This window comes from Diabrotica virgifera, chromosome 5 (genome assembly GCF_917563875.1).
Source record: "Diabrotica virgifera virgifera chromosome 5, PGI_DIABVI_V3a".
Lineage (NCBI taxonomy): Eukaryota > Metazoa > Arthropoda > Insecta > Coleoptera > Chrysomelidae > Diabrotica > Diabrotica virgifera.
The window spans coordinates 259,183,247-259,204,175 of NC_065447.1; the positions used below are offsets into that span (position 1 = coordinate 259,183,247).

Genomic DNA, 20,929 nt, shown 5'->3' on the forward strand with positions numbered 1-20,929 from the left:
ACACGGGCGCCGGGATGTTGGGGGCGTCTTTGCCGAGCACCAAAGAGCGGGTCCGTTACTTTGTTTTTCAATATAAAATATGCTTTAAAACGATTAATGAAAAATTACATTGGATTCTACTACACCTTTGGATATTTTAATTTACTTGTATACAAATAAATTACTTTCAGTGTTCCCAAATTTGTTCACTGCTCTTAGAATTTACCTCACATTTCCAGTGACAGTAGCGCAAAGTGAAAGATCATTTTCTAAATTAAAAATAATTAAAAATAAATTATCTAAGGTCAACATTGTCGCAAAGTTGATTGACAAATTTATCACTAGTAAGTAATGAACAGGAAATAAAAATTGAAGTAAGTGGTATTATTCAAGATTTTGCTAATGCAAAACCACAAAAAGTTTCTTTTTTATAATTATATGTTGTAGTATGTGCGTCCTGTAATAATTCGTTAATAAATTATTATTTTTTTAAATAATCATAACGTTGTTCTTTTTTATTCATCCAACCAATTCCTTCCTAAAAGTACTATTTACTCGTGTACGAAAACCTGCAAAATTTCCTCATAGTCCAAATAATGAAGCATAAAATAGAACAAAACCTCGCAATTTTCCATAATCCAAGGATCAAAATATATATGACGACGAAAGGCGCTTTTACCATGGGGGTAGTTGCCACCCCATCTCGGGGGTGGAAATTTTTTATTATATTTTGACCGCAAAAGTGGGTAAAAACATTCATTCTAAGCAAAAAATGTTCTAAAAATTTTTTTAAATAACAAAACCGTTTTTTTTTTAATTTCTTTAAGACTAATAGTAATCGAGCTATACTTCATTATATGTTAGCTATACTTCGTCAAATGCCAAATATTATAGTTTCAAAGTCAAAAGACGGGAAAACTATGTATTTTTTGAGGATAACTTTTACAAACTAATTTAAATTATTTAAAAATATCTATCTCCAGAAATAAAAAAAAGTCTCTTGCTCAAAAAATTAAGTGACTTATCATGAAAAGAATGTCAGTCCCTATTTTTTTCAGCGAAAATTGATCGGAAGCAACCTCCTAATCACCACCCAATTAAAATTCGTCATTGGCCTTATTTGGTGTTCTTTATTTATGTATTATTAATAAGTTTTAGAAGGTTGACCGGCTTAGAATGATTAGTTTTTAAAAAAATTGAGTTAAAAGCGAATAACGAATTTTTGTAGCTTGAAAAAGATGGTCTTTTCTTCAGAATAGACAGATTATCATCAGAGGAACAAAAAATGTTTGAATACGAAATTGTAGCTTTCTCCATTCCCAAAAAACTGGTTTGCAAAAATTTTTTCTGCGGAAAAAATTGAGTGAGTTATTAACAATTAAAACTTGTAATAACATGCAAAACCACCTTTACCAACCCTTTCAAAGTCAACTCTTTTTGCGACTGAGGATTTTAAAAAGATTTAATATTAATAGTCTTATAGATCTTGCAAGAACCTACAAAATGATTTTTTGCCAAACTTTCTAAGATAAAAAATAAAAAAGTTACGGTTAAAAAATCAATATATTTTTTGAAAAAGAAAGGAGAAATTCAATTGAAAGCATAATAATGTAAGTTAGCCGTGTTTTTAGTCATTGGCCTTAATCATTGTTCGTTATTTATGTATTATTAATAGATTCTAGAATTATGACTGGCTTAAAATGATTACTTTTTAAAAAAGTGGAGTTAAAAGTGAATAACGAATTTTTGTAGTTGGTAAAAAATGCTATTTTCTTCTAATTAGAAAGATTAGCATAAGAGATACGAAAAAATGTTTAGATATAAAATGTAGGTTATCTAATTCCCAAGAACTTGGTTTGCAAACATTTTTTCTACGGCAAAAATTGAGTGAATCGTAAATGAATATTATCCAGAAACATTGATTTTTTCAAAAATTGAAAGAAAAAGATCTTCTGTGTAAAAGGTATATTAGTTTGAAAACCCCAATAAAGGGCTACATTAAAATACAGAACGTTTTCGCTCTGAAGAGAGCATCATCAGTGTTCTAGGCAAGCTCTACATGCTAAGCCACCAAAAATATCTGGGTTAAAACCCTTAAAATGCCGACCAAAGTTCTTAAATTGGCATATTATTTATTAAACCCTGGCGATGGGTGAAATTTAAAAGGTAGACCTCAAGGCACCATATGACTATACCACAAGCATGTGGTTGGTTGAGTTGATTTCTCTGTCTTCACAAAGAGAAAGTTAGTTGGCTTTCACCTTACTCTTTGTAAAGACAGAGAAATCAACTCAACCACCCACATGCTTGTGGTATAGTCATATGGTGCCTTGAGGTGTACCTTTTAAATCTCACCCATCGCCGGGGTTTAATAAATAATATGACAATAAAAGACCTTTGTTCGGCATTTTAAGGGTTTTAACCCATGTATTTTTGGTTGCCTAGAACAATGATGATGCTCTCTTCAGAACGTTCTGTATTTTAATGTAGCACTAATATACCTTTTACACAGAAGATTTTTTCTTCAATTTTTGTAATTAATGGTATACAGCCAGCTACAGGAAAAATTTTTCCTTGAGGATATTGATTTTTTTGATATAAAACTAACACTTTCGATAGCGAAGAAATGAAAAACTATTAATTTTATCAAAAAAATATACAGAACATTTTTTGTCTAGAATTAATGCTTTTACCCACTTTTGCGGTCAAAATATAATAAAAAAAGAATATGTGTGTACTTTGTACGCACGTAGGAAGTTATACTTCTATAATTATGATTTCAACGAAATTAATATACTTAACAGGTTATTTGTATTTTATTTAATTATTAAACTAACTTTCTTACCTACCGGTTTTTAAAAAATTTTATTAAAACGATACCAGAAATTAAAAAAAATAATATGAATCGTCCGGGATTTGAACCCGGGCCCTCTCGATCTCCGATCACACGCTCTACCATTGGGATATATTCACTTTGCTTTTACAGGTTACAAGATTTCTTATACATACTGTCAAATTTAATAGACCAAGTGAAGTATACAAAAATACTTTAAATATATTTACTATTATTCTAAAATATCTTATTCCCGAGGAAGACAAATCAAAAGACACAAACATTATAATAAATAATACATATCTACTAAAAGCACTAATATATCTTTTAATGACTTATTTGCGCTGACAGCGCTAATACATACATATCTTGAAAGATTAGCAACGAACTACATACTGTCTGTGTGCGCATAAAGAAGTATAACTTCAAAAAATTTCCACCCCCGAGATGGGGTGGCAACCACCCCCATGGTGAAAGCACCTTTTAGCATCATATAAATTTTGCTCCTTGGATTATCCACTACTTATTCTTAAATTTTCAAGTAAATCGATCCATTCTGTAAAAATTGCGAGGTGGAAAGCTTCGTTTTTTGGATTTTCAACCAATTTTTAACCTTACCTCATAGATAAAAAAGTTCATAAATATTTTTAATATTATTTGATGGGTAGCAGCACTACATTACTACATATTGTTGTTATGCTCTGTATTTCTGTCTTTTATGAGATTTATCAGCAAATTCTTAATTTAATTAATTACTCAATTATTTTAATTACTGCTTATGTAAAACAAAACCAAATTTAAACTAAATTTCTTATAAACTTTATTCTCAGGGCTATTTTATTTATGATGCATTACCTTTGGTTTGTGGCTTATGGTATCTCTAGTTGCTTACTCCATCCAGGACAAAACAGGGAAATTAAACACACTCAATGTCATACAAATGTTAAAACTATTATTTATTTATCCAATATGCCATAAACATAGGATTTAAAAAATCTAAATTTGTTGCAACTATTTCTCATCTTCTAAATTAAGCTTTAATTCCGATACCTCCTGTTTTAACAAAAAAAATTATTTAAATAATTCGTTATTTATTCTTGCAAAATTTAATAAAATTTACTTTTTTCTTTTTGAATTGAGTGCTTATTTCTTTTTTAAAATTTGGAATGACTAATTACGTGATAGAACTGTTCAATACAAAAATTAAGCAAATATGGTGTGGATATAAACAAACTCTCTCCGTTTCACAAATGATTTGACTAATCTTTTTGTTTCTTCTCTACTTCTTTTCCCGGATTGCGTCGATTCTCCCACACGTACTCTTAGGGTGTTGCTAAAGGTCCCTCTCGTCCAAACTGCTTCACAAACAAACAAACAGGACTCGCTCGAGTTCTCGACTAAGTTTTCTTTCTGCTCGATATCTTGTGCAAATAGATACCAGTCGGTTACTCGTTCTAGACAGAAACAGGAATCTTCCTCAGTCCCAGGAAAATTAACTTCTCAACTCGGTCAACGATTTCGTTTCAACTTGATTCTGCTCGCAAAGGCCAACTTCACTACTTTATACTGACTTCTCACTTTTCAAAAACTGGACTGCTGTCTCTAGATATTCATTTCACAGTGCCTCTTTTTTCTCTCGTCAAAATCAGACTCCACACTCTCATCCCTTCCATCCATCATTTTCCACCAATCACAAAACATCCTTTCTACCCACTACCCTTATTTTCATTTCCCAAGAACCAATTTAATTTGTATCCAACTTTCCATTTTGTTAAATTCTCGGAGGCATTAAATTACTTTCGTTGTTTAAATGCTAAACAAAAAGGCTTACATTCTAAACTCAATAAATTTGTCTACCGCTTAACCTTCTTTGACTTTCTTATAAAATGTATTATTGTCCATTGCAAAGCGAAATAAACGGTATTGTTTAATCTGACCGCACCATTGTTCAAGTTCGTTCAAAAACCCATTAACCTTTAACTACCCGCGCATCAAGTTATGACATAACTACACGTGTGGCGTACTTTATACGCCACAAGAAAATACACAATAACAGCGGATTTGTTTATTTTTTTTTTGAAAAAATACACTTAGTTGTTTGTTATAAACCTTATTCGACATCAGTGAATACTTGGAGTTCCTTCTCAGTAAGCCAATTGGGTTTTATAACTGGAATCATGGAATAACTGGATTCCACGGTAAATAAAATTGCTAATAAAATTTGTTTTGAAATGTGATTTTTTACGGGAGAAAAAGTATTGTTTATAAAGCAAAAAATATTTTGTGCCATAATGACTAACAAACAATTGAAATATGTACTTATATTACTACTTATAATAATATAATCGTGGCGTATATTATCCAATACCGGAAACAACAAATAATAAACTGTAAATGACGATCTTCCCAGAACACCGATTATACCGAAACTAAAACCAAATTGTAAAGCTAGACGAAGCAACGAAGCATTAAACCTAGGAATTTTGTGCAGTAAGATGAATCGTCATGCAACTTTTTGCATTCGATTAGAGAGAGTGTCAGGCAAATTTGTGAACTAAATTCATCTAGGGCAAAAATTTTTGTGCATAAGAAAATGCATTTTAAAAGTGCATCTCGAAAAGGTGAAAATGAAAAATTTAGAACTCGGGCAATATTGATGGAAATGAGTTGAATTTTTATAATCGGGGGTTTTGGGGATCGCTGAGCACGAATTTTATATCGGCGATGGTCTCCAAGGTACCTGGTGCTCACGGTGGAACTCGTCGCCTAGAGTTTTACGTTATAATCATTAAAAATCAGTCAATATCCATTACTCGGGGGTTTTTGGGGTCGCCGGCCACGAATTTAGTATTGGTGATGGTCTCCAAGATACCTGGTGCCCAGGGTGGAATTCGTTGCCTGGAGTTTTATGTTATAATCATTCAAAATCACTCAATAACCATTACTCTGAGGGTTTTGTGGGTCGCTGAACAAAAGTATCATGTGGTCGATTGTCTCCAAGATACCTGGTGCCAAGGGTGGAGCTCGTCGTTTGGAGTATTATTTTATAATTATTCCAAATCATTTAAAACCATTAGCGGGGGTTTTGGGGGTCTCCTGCGGCGATGGTCTCCTGTGTACCTGGTGCCCAGGGTGGAACTCGTTGCCTGGAGTTTTATGTTATAATCCTTCAAAATCAGTCAATAACCATTACTCTGATGATTTTGGGGGTCGCTGAACAATAATTTCATGTGTTCGATGGTCTCCAAGGTACAAGGTGCCCAGGGTGGAACTCGTCGCCTGGAGTTTTATGGTATAATCATACAAAATCAGTCAATAACCATTACTATGAAGGTTTTAGGGGTCGCTGGCCACCAATTTCATGTTGGTGATGGTTTTCAAGGCAACTTCGAAAACCAAAATTATAAAACAGCGCAGCTATAGACTGTAGATAATGAAAATTCCCTTAATAGCAATCTTAAACGGCTTGATATTATAATATTATTATTTATTCTGTAATTAACAAAACTAATAAGTATAAAATATATGACTTTTTCAAAACACGAACATTAAAAACTTACTTTGCTTTAAATACGATATCACTTTTTAGACGTTTTTTTATAATTAATTAAAAATTTTTAAAAGAACAACACTACATAAAAGTGTAGCTTGGAGGTTTTCACATATATACTATGCTTTGTTTTTAAACCAGGAGCAGTAAAATAAAAAGACAGATTCACACCCAAGAAAGTCAATAGAAAAATCACCATATACACCTTCTTTTTTGGTTGAGCATATCGGCCTTCAACAGTAATCCATCAACATTATATTATACTAATACTTTTTTTATATAAAAGCAGACTAGAAATCTAAAATTTAAAATAATACCGCAGAAAACACAAAAAATCGCTGATATAACTCAATTACCCTTGAAATGCCAATTATGTCAAAATTTCATAAATGTCATTAGTGTCAAAATTTAACGACAACTGCTTTAAAAGCGACAAAATTTTAAAATAATTTTTAAATAGGTAATTCTTTAGGATATAATATAAAAGTGTTTTAAGAAAAATTATTAATAAAAAATATATTTAGCGACCCCCAAAACACAGAATTTATGGATATTGACTGATTTTGAATGAATATAACATAAAACTGCAGCCGACGAGTTCCACTCTAGGCACCAGGTACTGTGGAGACCATCGCCGACATGAACTTCGTACTCAGAGACCACAAAAACCCCCGAGTAACGGCTATTGACTGGTTTTGAATGGTTACAACATAAAACTCCAGGCGACGAGTTTCACCCTGGGCACCAGGTAACTTAGAGACCATCACCGACATGAAATTCGTACTAATCGACCCCCAAAACCCCCGTATTAATGGTTTTTCACCGATTTTGAATAATTATAACATAAAACTCTAGGCGACGAGTTGCACCCTGGAAACCAGGTACCTTGGAGATCACTGCCAACATTAAATTGTCTTTAGCGACTCCAAAAACCCCCCGAGTAATGGTTACTGACTGATTTTGAATGGTTATAACATAAAACGCAAGGCAACGAGTTCCAACCCTTGGCACCAGGTACTTTGGGCACCATCGCCGACATGAAAATCGTACTCAGGAACCCTCAAAACCACCAGGGTAATAGTGTTTGACTAATTTTGAATAATTATAACTAAAAACTCCTGGCGACGAGTTCCACTTTAGGCACCAGGTATCTTGGAGACCATCGCCGACATTAAATTCGTGGTCAGCGACTCCAAAAACCACCGTGTAATAGATATTGACTGATTTTTAATTATTATAACATAAAACTCCAGACTACGAGTTCCACACTGGGCACCAGGTACCTTGGAGACCATCGCCGACATGAAATTCGTACTCAGCGACCCCCAAAACCCCAAGGGTAATAGTTTTTGGCTGATTTTGGATATTTATAACTAAAAACTCTAGGCGAAGAGTTCCACCCTGGGCACCAGGTATCTTGGATGCCATCGCCAACATTAAGTTCGTGGCCGGCGACCCCAAAAACCCCCGAGTAATGGATATTGACTGATTTTTGATGATTATAACGTAAAACTCTAGGCGACGAGCTCCACCGTGGGCACCAGATACCTTGGAGACCATCGCTGATATGAAATTCGTGCTCAGCGATCACCAAAACCCCAGATTATAAAAATTTAACTCATTTCCGTCAATATTTCCCAAGTTCTAAATTTTTCATTTTCACCTCTTCGAGATGCACTTTTAAAATGCATTTTCTTATGCACAAAATTTTTTGCCCTAGATGAATTTAGTTCACAAAGTTGCCTGACATTCTCTCTAATCGAATGCAAAAAGTTCCATGACGATTCATCTTACTGCACAAATTTCCTAGGTTTTGGGCTTTTTAGTGCTTCGTTGCTTCGTCTAAGCACATTCCAGTGATAGGTTAGAGACATAAACAAGGTCAAAAATTAAATTCTTAAATATATTTACAGTAGAATTCTTATATCTGGCGTACAAAATACGCCAGCGCGTGTAGTTAAAAGTTAAGAAAAACCACCTTCTTAACGATTTTACTTTTCCGCGAAAACACTGATTACCAACTAAGTTATCCTATTACAATTTTTGGTCATATACAGGGCGATGAAAATCTATAATTTCGTGGTCTCTGGTATAAATTTACTAAATTTTTCGCAAAAAAATTTTACAACAATATATTATGTAGGTAGTGCTGCGTTAAATTACCCTATAGGTATGTTAGAAATGTGGTCTGTCGTATTTTCTGAAAACGATCTGATGGAGCAATTCTGGTGGTATTTCTGGATTCAACAGACCCAAATTACCTAGAAACAGTAAAAAAAATTCCGGCAGCAAACTGTATGTTTATCAGTGTAATGGATGATATAGCTTCCCATGGTAATAATGAAAATGATGATATTATTTAGTTGATATAGCGGATTAGATTTTTTATTTTCAATTTTTAGCTTCTTAATTATGAGTTTACATAAGTTTGTAAGGATACAATAGTTTATATAATAATAAAAATTCCTAGAAACTTCCATAACGTAACCTTGAGGCAAACTTTGCAGATCAACACAAGTAAAAGTCATCTTTATGACACAGTTTCAACTTTGAGTTCCACCCCTGAACAGAAATTCGATAATGTAAAGAAGGAAAAACAAGTCTATCGATTTTTACATCAGCAAGAAAAGTGAAAGGATTTGCAATGTCAACGACAGAAGATTGTGTGGGAAACATATAAATTTTTCTGTTGATGTTTCTATCTCTATTATTTTGATGGGGGCTGTTTCCCGCAGGCATCATTCGGGAGAAAAATGGTTATGAGTTCTATTGTGGTACGTGATTAGGTTATCAAGAACGTGTATGTTTAATAATTTTTCACGAAAGCGGGGCTTATGGCGAAATGTAAGAAATACAAGGGTGTGATGGATTATTAACCCATAAATTTTGGTTAGAGGAGACGATAATGGCTGAAATTCTGGTGGCTGAAACTGGAAAAGGGCTGTTAAATAAAAAATTTATAAAATGTAGAAACGAAAAAACAGTAAATGTAAAACTTATGAAACTTACTTTAGGTTAGAAACAAGTATCATTCGAAATATTATCACGTTTACCGATTTTTTATGTACCGGCTGTCCCAATAAGAATGGCTCTCGGCCATATCCCAGGAACCGTTTATAGTACAGCTACGGGAAAAAAATATTTATAACAAAATTGCCCCGGGAAAAGCCTGAAAATTATTTTAATAATTGTAGGTCCACCGCTAGAGAGCGTAATGGAATTTCAAAAATGAAAAAATCAAAATTTTACAAAATTTACCTAACAAATGGGCATTGGAAATCCAATCATCATATTCTTCATAACACTCTGCGCATATTTGAATTCACAAGTTTAAGTCTACCTTTGCAAATAAGAGGCAGGGGTGCGTGTGAAACTTCTTATGAAAAAATGGCTGTAAGTCCGGTTCTGATAAATCGAATTTTGCATACTTAGTCTTGTTGAAAACAGCTAATTTTCGTCAATGTAAGAGTCTTATTTTAGAAATAGCCTAATAAGTAATATGCCAGCTAGTAGGCGTTATTTAATTATTTTCGGAAATTAAGTTTTGTTTGGAGAATATTAAATACAAGTAAGTATGCATTTTTATTCCTGTATTACAAAATTAGACCAAATTAGCAGCATAATGCCGAAAACCGCATGTCGATACCTTTTATATTTTGTAATAGCTTGTAAATTTTAAACAATTGTTAATGTCACCGGTAAACGAAGTTAAGGATAAGTAGTGTGCTATGGAAAAAACAAAGAAATATTTTCCAGATGTAAACGTATATAATTAATTAAAACAACAATAGGACAAACAACATTATAAAATAAAACAAAGAAATAAATGCAACTACTTACTTAGTGACGACCTAAATTTTTAAATTGTTGCCCACCATTTTCGATGCAAGCATTTACTCTTTCAAGAGTAGATTGAACAGCAGTCTCAATTTCTGCTTTAGCAATGCTTTGGATGGCGTTTCGTATTCTCTAGATTCTAGATCATGTTTTCTCGAGTAGTGGGCCTAGTGGCAAAAACAAGGTCTTTAATCCGTCCCCACAAATAAAAGTCTAAAAGAGTTAAATCTGTTGCTATTCAATCTACTCTTGAAAGAGTAAATGCTTGAATCCAAAATGGTGGGCAACAATTTGAACATTTAGGCAGTCACTAAAACTAGTAGTTGCTTTTATTTCTTTGTTATATTTAATAGTCTTGTTTATCTTATTGTTGTTTTAATTAATTATATATGTTTACATCTAGAAAATGTTTATTTGTTTTTTCCATAGCACACTACTTTTTCTTAACCTCGTGTGCCGGTGACAGTAACCGTCATGTTTAAAATTTACACATTTCTTAAGATATCTCGAGACAGAAAAAAAGGTATCGTCACGCGGTTTTCGGTATTATGTTACTAATTTGGTCTTATTTTGTAATATAGGATTAAGAATGCATACTTGTGTTTAAAATTTTTCAAAGAAAACTAGATTTCTGAAACTAATTAAATAACGCTTCCTAGCTTGCATATTACTTATTAGCCTATTTCGAAAATAAGATAGTTACGTTGAAGAAAAAGAGCTGTTTTCAACAAGACTAAGTATGCAAAGTTCTATTTAGCGGAACCGGATTTACAGTCATTTTTTCATAAGAAGGTTCCCACCCACTCCCTGCTCTTATTTGCAAAAGTAGACTTAAACTTGTCAAATCAAATATCCATAGAATTTTATGAAAAATACGATGATTGGATTTCCAGTGCCCTTTCATTAGGTAAATTTTGTAAAATTTTGATTTTTTAATTTTTGATATTCAATTACGCCCTGTAGTGGTGGACCTACAATTATGAAAATAATTTCCAGGCTTTTCCCGAGGCAACTTTGGTTATAAATATTTTTTTCTTAAAGTTGTACTATAAACTATTCCTGAGATATGGCCGAGAGCCATTTTTATTGGGACACCCGGTACATAAAAAGTGAATGAGAAATATCCACAAGGAAAAATTTCTTGTAGCTGGCTGTATACCTACCATTAATTGCAAGTAAATTTATTGAACATTTTTTCTTGGTAAGAGGTATATTTATTTAAATACCGTCAAAAGGGCCACAAATATTACAACAAAACGTTTTCGCTCTCTAAAAAGAGCATCATCAGTGTGACAAGCCTCACATTCTGAGCCATCCAATAATACAATGATTAAAACCCTTTAAAAGTTGACTAAATGTTTTATTTAATTAAATAAGCTATGAAATCCAAAGGATGGATATAATCCCTATAGATAAGGCCCTAGGGCAACATATGACTCCCATGTGATACGTGGGTTGCTAGGTAATAATATCGTCACATTGAGAGAAGTGAAAGGCAACTTCAGCAGTTGCCTTTCGCCTCTCTCAATGTGGTGATCTAGGTGTAATCTAGTAACCCACGTACCACGTGGGATTCATATGTTGCCCTAGGGCCTTATCTATAGAGACTTTATCCATTATTATGGTTCCGTAATTTATTTAATTATGTAAGTCATTTAGTTAACTTTTAAAGGGTTGTAAGCTTTATATTTTTGGCTGGCTCAGCATGTTAGGCTTGTAACAGTGATGTTGCTCTTTTTATAGAGCGAAAACCTTTTGTTGTGATATTTGTGGGCCTTTAAGACGTTTTAAATAAATATACCTTTTATCAAGAAACCATTACTTTTTACTTATTAAGCTTTTTACCGTTAAATTTATTTCGAATGAGAAGCTCATCATTTAGACAAAGGACTAAAATATTAAATGACTCAATGTTAGTTGTTATCAAAATGAAGATCAAAACCTATTATTCTAAACTATTGTTGCTATTATGGCATACTAAAGTTGGCATTTCATAGGTTTACAAATTTTAGTTTGAATCTTATTTAGAATATTTTAGCTTATTTCATGTAAGCTTATTTAATTGTCTAAAACTATTATTAATTAATTAAGGCACAATTACACAAGGGCTATTTGTATTGATTACAGGTTGTTTGTGTACGTATATTCTCTATTAATATTAGTTTACAGAGCATACAAACTTGCAGATATTAATAAGTCGTATAAATATAATATACAGGGTGATTGATTAGTGGGGTAAAGCTCCATAGATCCGCTATACTAATAGATAGCAATAAAAGTTAATAACAAAAATTGTAGACAACTTTAGGCTTTACATTACACAATTAGATAGAACGTTACAGGGTGTTTGTTAACACAGTGGCAGACCAAACTTATGTTTTTTTTTTTTAATAAAACACCCTATATTTTATTTTAAATTCGAAATTCTGTTAACTTTTCGATGACAACAATATAAAGGTTTGTTATGTTATACAGGGTATTTACAAAGTTATAACCAATTTTGTATGAAAATCGTAACAAGTTTAACTCCCTGTATAAATAAAAATTAGCACAACAGCAATTGTTTACAAATGCCGTATTTTTTTAATTATTGTCAAAATTTTCAAGAATTATTGACATTGATAATTTTCTTTATATCAAATACAGGGTGAGTCAAAACGCAAGTACATTATTTTCTCAGTAATGTTAAATGGAACACCGTGTATTTTATATAATTATTGAAAGTAACATACTTTAATTAGTATTTAGTAGTAATAGTACCGTACTTTAATTTTTGTATAACATTCCCTATGTCCAAATTTATTAGTTTTCGAGATATTTTTATTTTTCAAAGCAAATTATTTTAGGTGTTTAAATTTATCTAAATTTTAAGTAAGCGATGACTGAATTGACAATTGACGATTACTGATTATCAATCCGGTAATCAATGTAACAATGTAGCAAATAAAGAAATAAAAATAATTTATTAGTAATACATTTTACAAAAAAAAAACCCAACCACAACATGCATCATTTTTGAAACAATTAAAAACTACTTTTTTATGTAAATATAACAAATAAAAAAAGAAAATTAGTAATATATTTTACAAAAAAAAACACACAGACACAAAATACAACATTTTGTGAAGACAATTAAACACTAGACTTGTATGTAAATGTAACAATGTAACAAATAAAGAACGAAAAATAATGTATCAATAATACATTTTGCAAAAAAACATGTTTGAAAAAATTAGAAGCTACTTTTAATAACAAATTTTTAATAATTAATTACGTAAGGTGTTCAATATTACCTCCTAACACATTTATGCACGCCTAAAAACGATCATTGAATGAGCTACTTACTCTATGAAGCATTTGCAAATTAACACATCTAAATACACTTTGTATTCTATCTTTTATCTCATCCCTTGTTGATGGAGCTTTTTATAAACTTCATTATTAACGTAACCCCAAAAAAATCAGTCCAGTTTATTAAATTCTGGTGATTTGAGTGGGCACGCTACTGGTCCATAGAAAACTGAAAATACCTCGAAAACTAATAAATTTAGACATAGGAAATGTTATCTAAAAATTAAAGTACGGTAATGGTACTTTTCAATAGTGATAAAAAATACAGGGTGTTCCATTTAAAATTACTGAGAAAATAATGTACTTGCGTTTTGACTCACCCTGTATTTGATATAAAGCAAATTAGCAATATCAATTATTCTTGAAAATTTTGAAAATACTTAAAAAAATATGGCGTCAATAAACCATTGCTGTTTTGCTTATTTTTATTTATACAGGGAGTTGAACTTGTTATGATTTTCATAATATAAAATTGGTTATAACTTTGTAAATACCCTGTAAAACATAACAAACCTTTATTTTTTTGTGGTGAAGAAGTTAACAGGATTTCGAATATAAAATAAAATATAGGCTGTTCCATTTAAATAATCATAAGTTTGGTCTGCCACTGTGTTATCGAACACCCTGTAACGTTCTAACTAATTGTGTAATGTAAAGCTCAAAGGTGGCTAAAATTTTTGTTATTTACTTTTATTGCTATCTATTAATATAGAGGTTCTATTGAGCTTTACTCCACTAATCAATCACCCTGTATTTAGATATAAAATAATAGTCTATTTCTCTTCCAGAGAGAATAATTTTTACAACCAGGTCAAACGTCCGGATGGTCGTATTGTCCTTCGTAAGAATCTTAGGGAATGCGAATTGTCGACGGTCACTTTCTTTATTGTGCTATGTATCTTTCATACTGTTAGCGGATGCTTTTAAATTGTGAATTTCTACAGCTTTTACTGAAATTACTTACGTACGCTTTCCGAGGAATTGCACTTGTGCACTCACACCACATACATTTAATTTGGAGTGTAAATATGTATGAGGGTATAAGAGACATCAATATGTGTATTTGTTTTTTAGTCAACTAATCAAGATATACACACTCGTCTATATAAATTTTATTTGTAAAAACATATTTACATAGCGACCCACGCAAAGAAGACAGCACGGGTCGTTGAATATTATCATATGTCGATAATAAGCTCCACAATTAAAGTAACTCAGTTGTTAGTTGAACAATATTGTAGCAAATACGAAGTTTTTATTCAATTTAGATCCAAATATCCTGTCTGGTGATCCTTTGCCAGCGCGCATGGAATGGAAGTGGTAGGTAACGGTAAAAGTGAGTGTATACAGAGCGTTGATAAGCCAGAGGCGCGAGAACTCTCGACGATATCGTTAAAAACCATTGTTTTAACAACATTTCGACAAAGTCCCACTTGCCATTGTAAAATCATATTAGTTCCGCTTCTTCTAGAAGTTTTGTTCGAATATCCAATACAGCTCATTTTGCTACAGGCTATGTTTTTGGGGTACTCATCAATAGCTAATAATGGATTCATTTCTCAAAGAAACTCATATTTACATAATTATCTGGAGTGGTTTATACAGTATAAAAAATTAGCCTTAGAAAGATTATACATACTGGAGTTTTTGTTTTTTGTCTCTCGAACCGTATCTAAAAGAAGAGAAAAACCGGTAAGTTAGCTTATTTTCAATTTAACTTTATTAAATCCACATCGAACAGGATATAGGTGGCTTTTAGTAAATTGATTTGGCCAAATATTTAATATATTCATCCATAGCAGTTGAAATGTTCGAAGTATGCACGAAATTTCGCAACGTTAAATTCGGCTGTTGCGGAATATACGGGATATACGGGAAGAGGCGGAAATTAACCCGAGACAATTTATTGTGCATTTTGCGGGAGAGCTATCAGCAGAAGGTTTCCCACGGTTTAACAAATTTGGTTTCACTTGTGGTGTAAATTTTTTCAAGATGCAAATAAAACTGCTTGTTTTATGACAAATTAAGTTTCATTGTGATGCATAAAAGCTGTTTTTTGTTTTTTCAACAAATAAATAAATATATTGTTATGCTCTGTATTTCTCTCTTTTTATGAGATTGATCCGAAAATTCTTATTTTGATTAATTACTTAATTATTTTAATTATTACTTATGTAAAACAAAACCAAAATTAAATTGAATTCTCTAATAAATTTTATTCTCAGGGCTATTTTAATTTTAATACATTACCTTAGGTTTGTGGCTTCTAGTATCTCTAGTTCCTTACTTCTGTTCATCCAGGGACAAAACAGGGAAATTAAACAAACTCGATGTCATATAAATGTTATAATAGTTATTTATGATATAAGTGTTAAAAGTACACGTTTAAGGCACGCATTTGAAAGTTTGCAGAATGGGCGATAGTCTTCTTCTTCTTCTTCTTCTTCTTCTTTTATATACGCACTACTGCCTGTTTTTCTTCAACGGTGCCTTTCATTCTGCCCCTAAGTTGTCATTCCATCTTTTCCTTGGGCGTCCTATACTTCTCCTGCCTAACGGTGACTTGTCCCTGGCTATTCTTACTATCCTTGATTCAGACATCCTGCTTATGTGCTCATTCTACTCTTCTTTTCTGTTCTTTACCCAGGTATTTACATTGTCTACTCCACATATGCGTCTGATTTCCTCACTTCTTACCCTATCCTGTAGTCCTTTTCCAGCAATCCTTCTTAAGATCTTCATTTCGTTGGTTTCCAGATGTCTTCGTGTTTTGCTTGTATCTGGTCTTGTTTCGGCCGTGTAAGTCATAACTGGCCTAATAACTGACTTATATATTCGGGCCTTTGTTTCCAATCTTAGGTGTTTGTTTTTCCAAATTGTGTCGTTTAGGCATCCGGCCGTTCTACTGGCTTTAATTATTTGGTCTTTTACCTCTTCTTCGATATTGTTGTCGGCTGATAGATTAATTCCCAGATATTTGAAAGTCATTACTTGTTGTATAATTTGATTGTCTAACTCCAATTTGCATCTTATTGGTTCTTTCGCAATTACTAAGCTTTTTGTTTTTTGGGCTGATATTTTCATATTCATTTCTTTTGCGTTAATGTTGAACTAGTGCAATAATCTTTGTAGGTCGTCTTCGCACTCTGCTACTAACACGGTGTCATCAGCGTAACAGAGTATTTTTATCTCTCTATTGCCCATTTTGTACTCTATTTTTTTCTTCATTTGTTTTATTATTGCATCCAATATTATGTTAAACAGTAGAGGGCTTAGTGAATCTCCTTGCCTGATTCCTGTGTTTGTTTCTATGGGTTCTGTTATTATTCCATTGACTTTCATTTCTATTTTATTTCTTACATATATGTTTTCTATCAGTTTTATGATATCCAGTGGAAAATTTTTCTCATATAGAAGGTGTATCACATCTTTTAATTGGATTCTATCAAACGCTTTCTCTAGGTCTATGAAACAGAAAAAGGCTGGTTTGTTATATTCTAATGATTTCTCCGCTATTTGCCTTATCACAAAAACTGCATCGTTACATGATCTTCCACTTCTAAATCCTTGTTGTTCATCCGATATATTTATGCACGCCATTATTTTCTCCATAAGTATTTTTGTTGTGAGTTTCAGTATAGTGCTGAGTAAATTTATCCCTCTATAGTTACTGGGGTCTGCCCTATCACCTTTCTTAAATAACGCTATCATTTGAGTGGTTCTCCATTCTTCTTGAATTCTTCCTGTATTTATTATTTTACTTATAAGGATATTCAGTTCTTTGTGAAGTCTATCTCCTCCGTATTTTAAAAGTTCATTAGCTATTCCATGAGCGATAGTGAGTTCTGCATTTCACATGAGTGCCTTAAAAATGTACTTTTTAACACGCATATCATACAATATTTTTTCTACAAACGTAATTACAGGACAATGTCTACAAAAACTTTTACTTTAACTTGACTGATATTCAAGTTTTATATTTTTTTAACATTACATCAAAATTGCCTATACGGTCAATACGAACTGCAGTGCCTTAAAATTTTTGTAAAGCACTAGTGCCTGCATTTTTAATGCTCGTATGGAGTGCTAAAAATTGCATTTTTAACACGGTTGTAGAAAAATGTTTTTTATTTATCCAATATACCGTAAATATAAGATTTAAAAATTATACTAAAATTTAATTCTATTGCAACTTTTTCTCATCTAATAAATTAAGCTTTAATTCTGATATCCCTTTTGTTTTAACAAAAATTTTATTTAAATAATTCGTTAGACTATTCTTACAAAAATACTAAAATTTGCTTTTTTCCTTTTGAATTGATAACTTATCTCTTCTTTAAATTTTGAAATGACTAAATTTTGCTATAGAAATGCTCAATACAAAAATAAACAAATATGGTGTGGATATAAAACAAAAATCTCTCCATCATCATCATCATCCAACCAATTCACGTCCACTGCTGGACATAGGTCTCCCTCAATTGTTTCCACACTTCACGGTTTTGTGCTGATTTTTGCCAGTTTTTACTAATCCGCCTGATATCATCTGTCCATCGTGTAGGCGGCCTTCCTCTACTTCGTTTATCTTCTCTTGGTCTCCACTCCATCAACTTTCGTGCCCATCTTGAATCTTTTAGCCTGGCTATTCACAAATCTCTCCGTTTCACAAAAATTCTGACTAACCCTTTTGTTTCTTCTTTACTTCTTCTTCCTGGATTGCGCAGCCTCCGATTCTCTCACACTTGCTCCTATTCACTCGACTCACTCGAAATCTCTATTCAGTTTTCTCTCTGCTCGATATCTTGTGCAAATTGATACCCACCGGCTACTCAAAATTGTTTAGCATAGTCAGTTTAGCATGTCAGTTTAGAATATAAGGTTTTTTGTTTAGCATATTGAAACAACGATAAGTAATTTTTTATCTCCTAGAATTTAACAAAATGGAAAAGTTGTATACAAAATAAATAGGTTCTTAAGAAATGAAAATATGGATGAAGTTTGTAGAGAGGATTTTTGTGATTGACGGAGAAAGATGAATGGAAGGGATGAGAGTGTGGAGTCTGAATTTGAGGAGAAAAAAATGGTCACTGTGTAATTAATATCTGGAGAGGAACGTCCAGTTTTTAAAAAGTGAGAAGTCGGTGTAAATTGGTGAAATTGGCCTTTGCGAGCAGATCGAGGTGAAACGAAATCGTTGACCAAGTTAAGAAGTTAATTTTCCTTGTGTCCGAGAAGATTCCTGTGCTCTGTGTAGAACGAGTAGACCGTGGGTAGACCACTTCACAAGTTACTTTACTTATGTATTATTTATATGATCTGCAAGTTTAATCGGTCCAAAGTGCTTATTTTTGAAAAAGCTGTAGTTAAAATGACTTGAACGAGCAACTAATCACGTGTTTAGGCAAATTTTGAACAGCCCTAGAATAACCAATTTTTGTCTAACAAGAAAACAAGAAAGCAAAAATATTCAGAAAAGCAAAACGTAAATGTTGTTACTCTTTAAGATTTTTGGTATTACTAATAATTTTTAGTTAATTCCATGAACAATTCCATTTTTTTTAAATAACTGTTTTTCCTGCACAAATGGACACAGAAACTGTAAATCAGGCTGAATGAAGCTGTTCATGTTAATTTTACTAATAGTCCATTCTTTCACGGCTTTTGCTCTAAATTTTAAAGAACCGCTTGGATTGACATGGACTTTGGTATACGTGTAGCTTATATATCAAAGAAAAAAAGTGATATTGTGCCGATGTGTGCTTTTGCCCTGGGGGTGACTTTCTTGGGGGTGAAAAAATATATGTCCAAAATAAGTCCGGAAATGGGTAAACTGGCTAATTTTAAGTAACTTTTGTTCTATAGAGCTTTTTCGCCAAGTCAACACTTTTCGAGTTATTTGCGAGTGAATATGTTCATTTTTCAACAAAATAACCACATTTTTAGACGGTTTTTCGCAAATAACTCAAAAAGTAAGTATTTTGTCGAAAAAAATGTTCTTAGCAAAAATATAGCATATAAAAAAGTAAAAAAAATGGTGTACGCGTAAGGTCTCTGGATTTCGTAGAACCAGAGTTATAGCCAATGAAAAATAGATTCATATTCACCAAGTTTCAAATAGAATATTTCGACGTGAAATATCCAAAAAATTAAGCACTTTTTGGGGAAAACCCATTTTAACTTTTTTAAAGTGTTTAAAAAAAGCTTTATTTCTGTTTTTACAAAAAGTTTCTAGAATTAAATTTGAGCAAGTTACGCTCAAAATAAAGTTGGTCCCTTTTGTTTTTGCAAAAAAAAGTCGGAAGACCACCCCCTAATTAGCAACTTAAATGAAATTAATCGTTACCGCTCCACAAATTATTTTACTTACGTTGTGTTTATATGATCTGTAAGTTTCATCGATTCAAAGTGATTATTTTTGAAAAAATTTGGTTTCAAAGTAAAATTTTTAAAAATTTAAATTTTGAAAAATATGTTTTTTCCAAATAACTTAAAAATTATTAGAGATACCAAAAATCTCAAAAAACAAAAAAAGTCAGATTTGCTTTTCTGAATATCATGTATTTTCTTGTTTTTCTGTTAGACAAAAATTGATTAAGATTTGGTGTTTCTAAATTTGCATACATTCGTGATCAGTGACTCGTTCAACCCCTTTTAACTGCAACCCTTTCAATAATAAGGACTTTAAACCGATTAAACTTACAGATCATGTAAACAATATATACACGAGTCAAGAAACTTCTGAAGTCGTAACGATAAGTTCGTTTAAGATATTAATTAGGGGGTGATTTTCTCGATTTTTTTACCAAAACCAAAAGGGGCTAACTTTATTTTGAGCATAACTTGTTTAATTTTGATGTTAGAGATTTTTTTTGTAAAACAAAAATGAACCCTTTTTTAAACACTTTAAACAAGTTGTAATGAATTTTCCCCGAAACGTGCTTAATTTTTGGTTATTTCACGATAAAGTATTCCATTTGGAATTTGACGAATATGAACCTATTTTTTATTAGCGATAACTCTGCTTCTACTAGGTGTAGAGACGTGATATATACACCATTTTTTTAAATTTTTTACAGGCTATATTTTTACTGAGAATGTTGTTTCGACAAAATACTTACTATTTGAGTTATTTACGAAAAACCGTCTAAAAGCGTGGTTATTTTTTTGAAAAAATGAACATATTCACTGCCAAATAACTCGAAAAGTATTGACTTAGTGAAAAAAGTCTATAGAAGAAAAGTTACTTAAAATTAGCCAGTTTATCCACTTCCTGACTTTCTTTGGACGAATATTTTTTCACCCCAAGAGGGGGTGAAAACCACCCCCAGGGTAAAAGCACATATCGGCACAATATCACTTTTTTTCTTTGACTTGTTAGC

General features: G+C 32.2%; 1 protein-coding gene across 1 annotated transcript in view; it reads right to left on the reverse strand.

Annotated features, from left to right (window-relative positions):
* LOC114324832 (alkaline phosphatase-like) overlaps positions 1-20,929 on the reverse strand; it is a 1,004,985-nt gene that overhangs the window by 827,029 nt on the left and 157,027 nt on the right. The gene's annotated exons all lie outside the window — the stretch shown is intronic.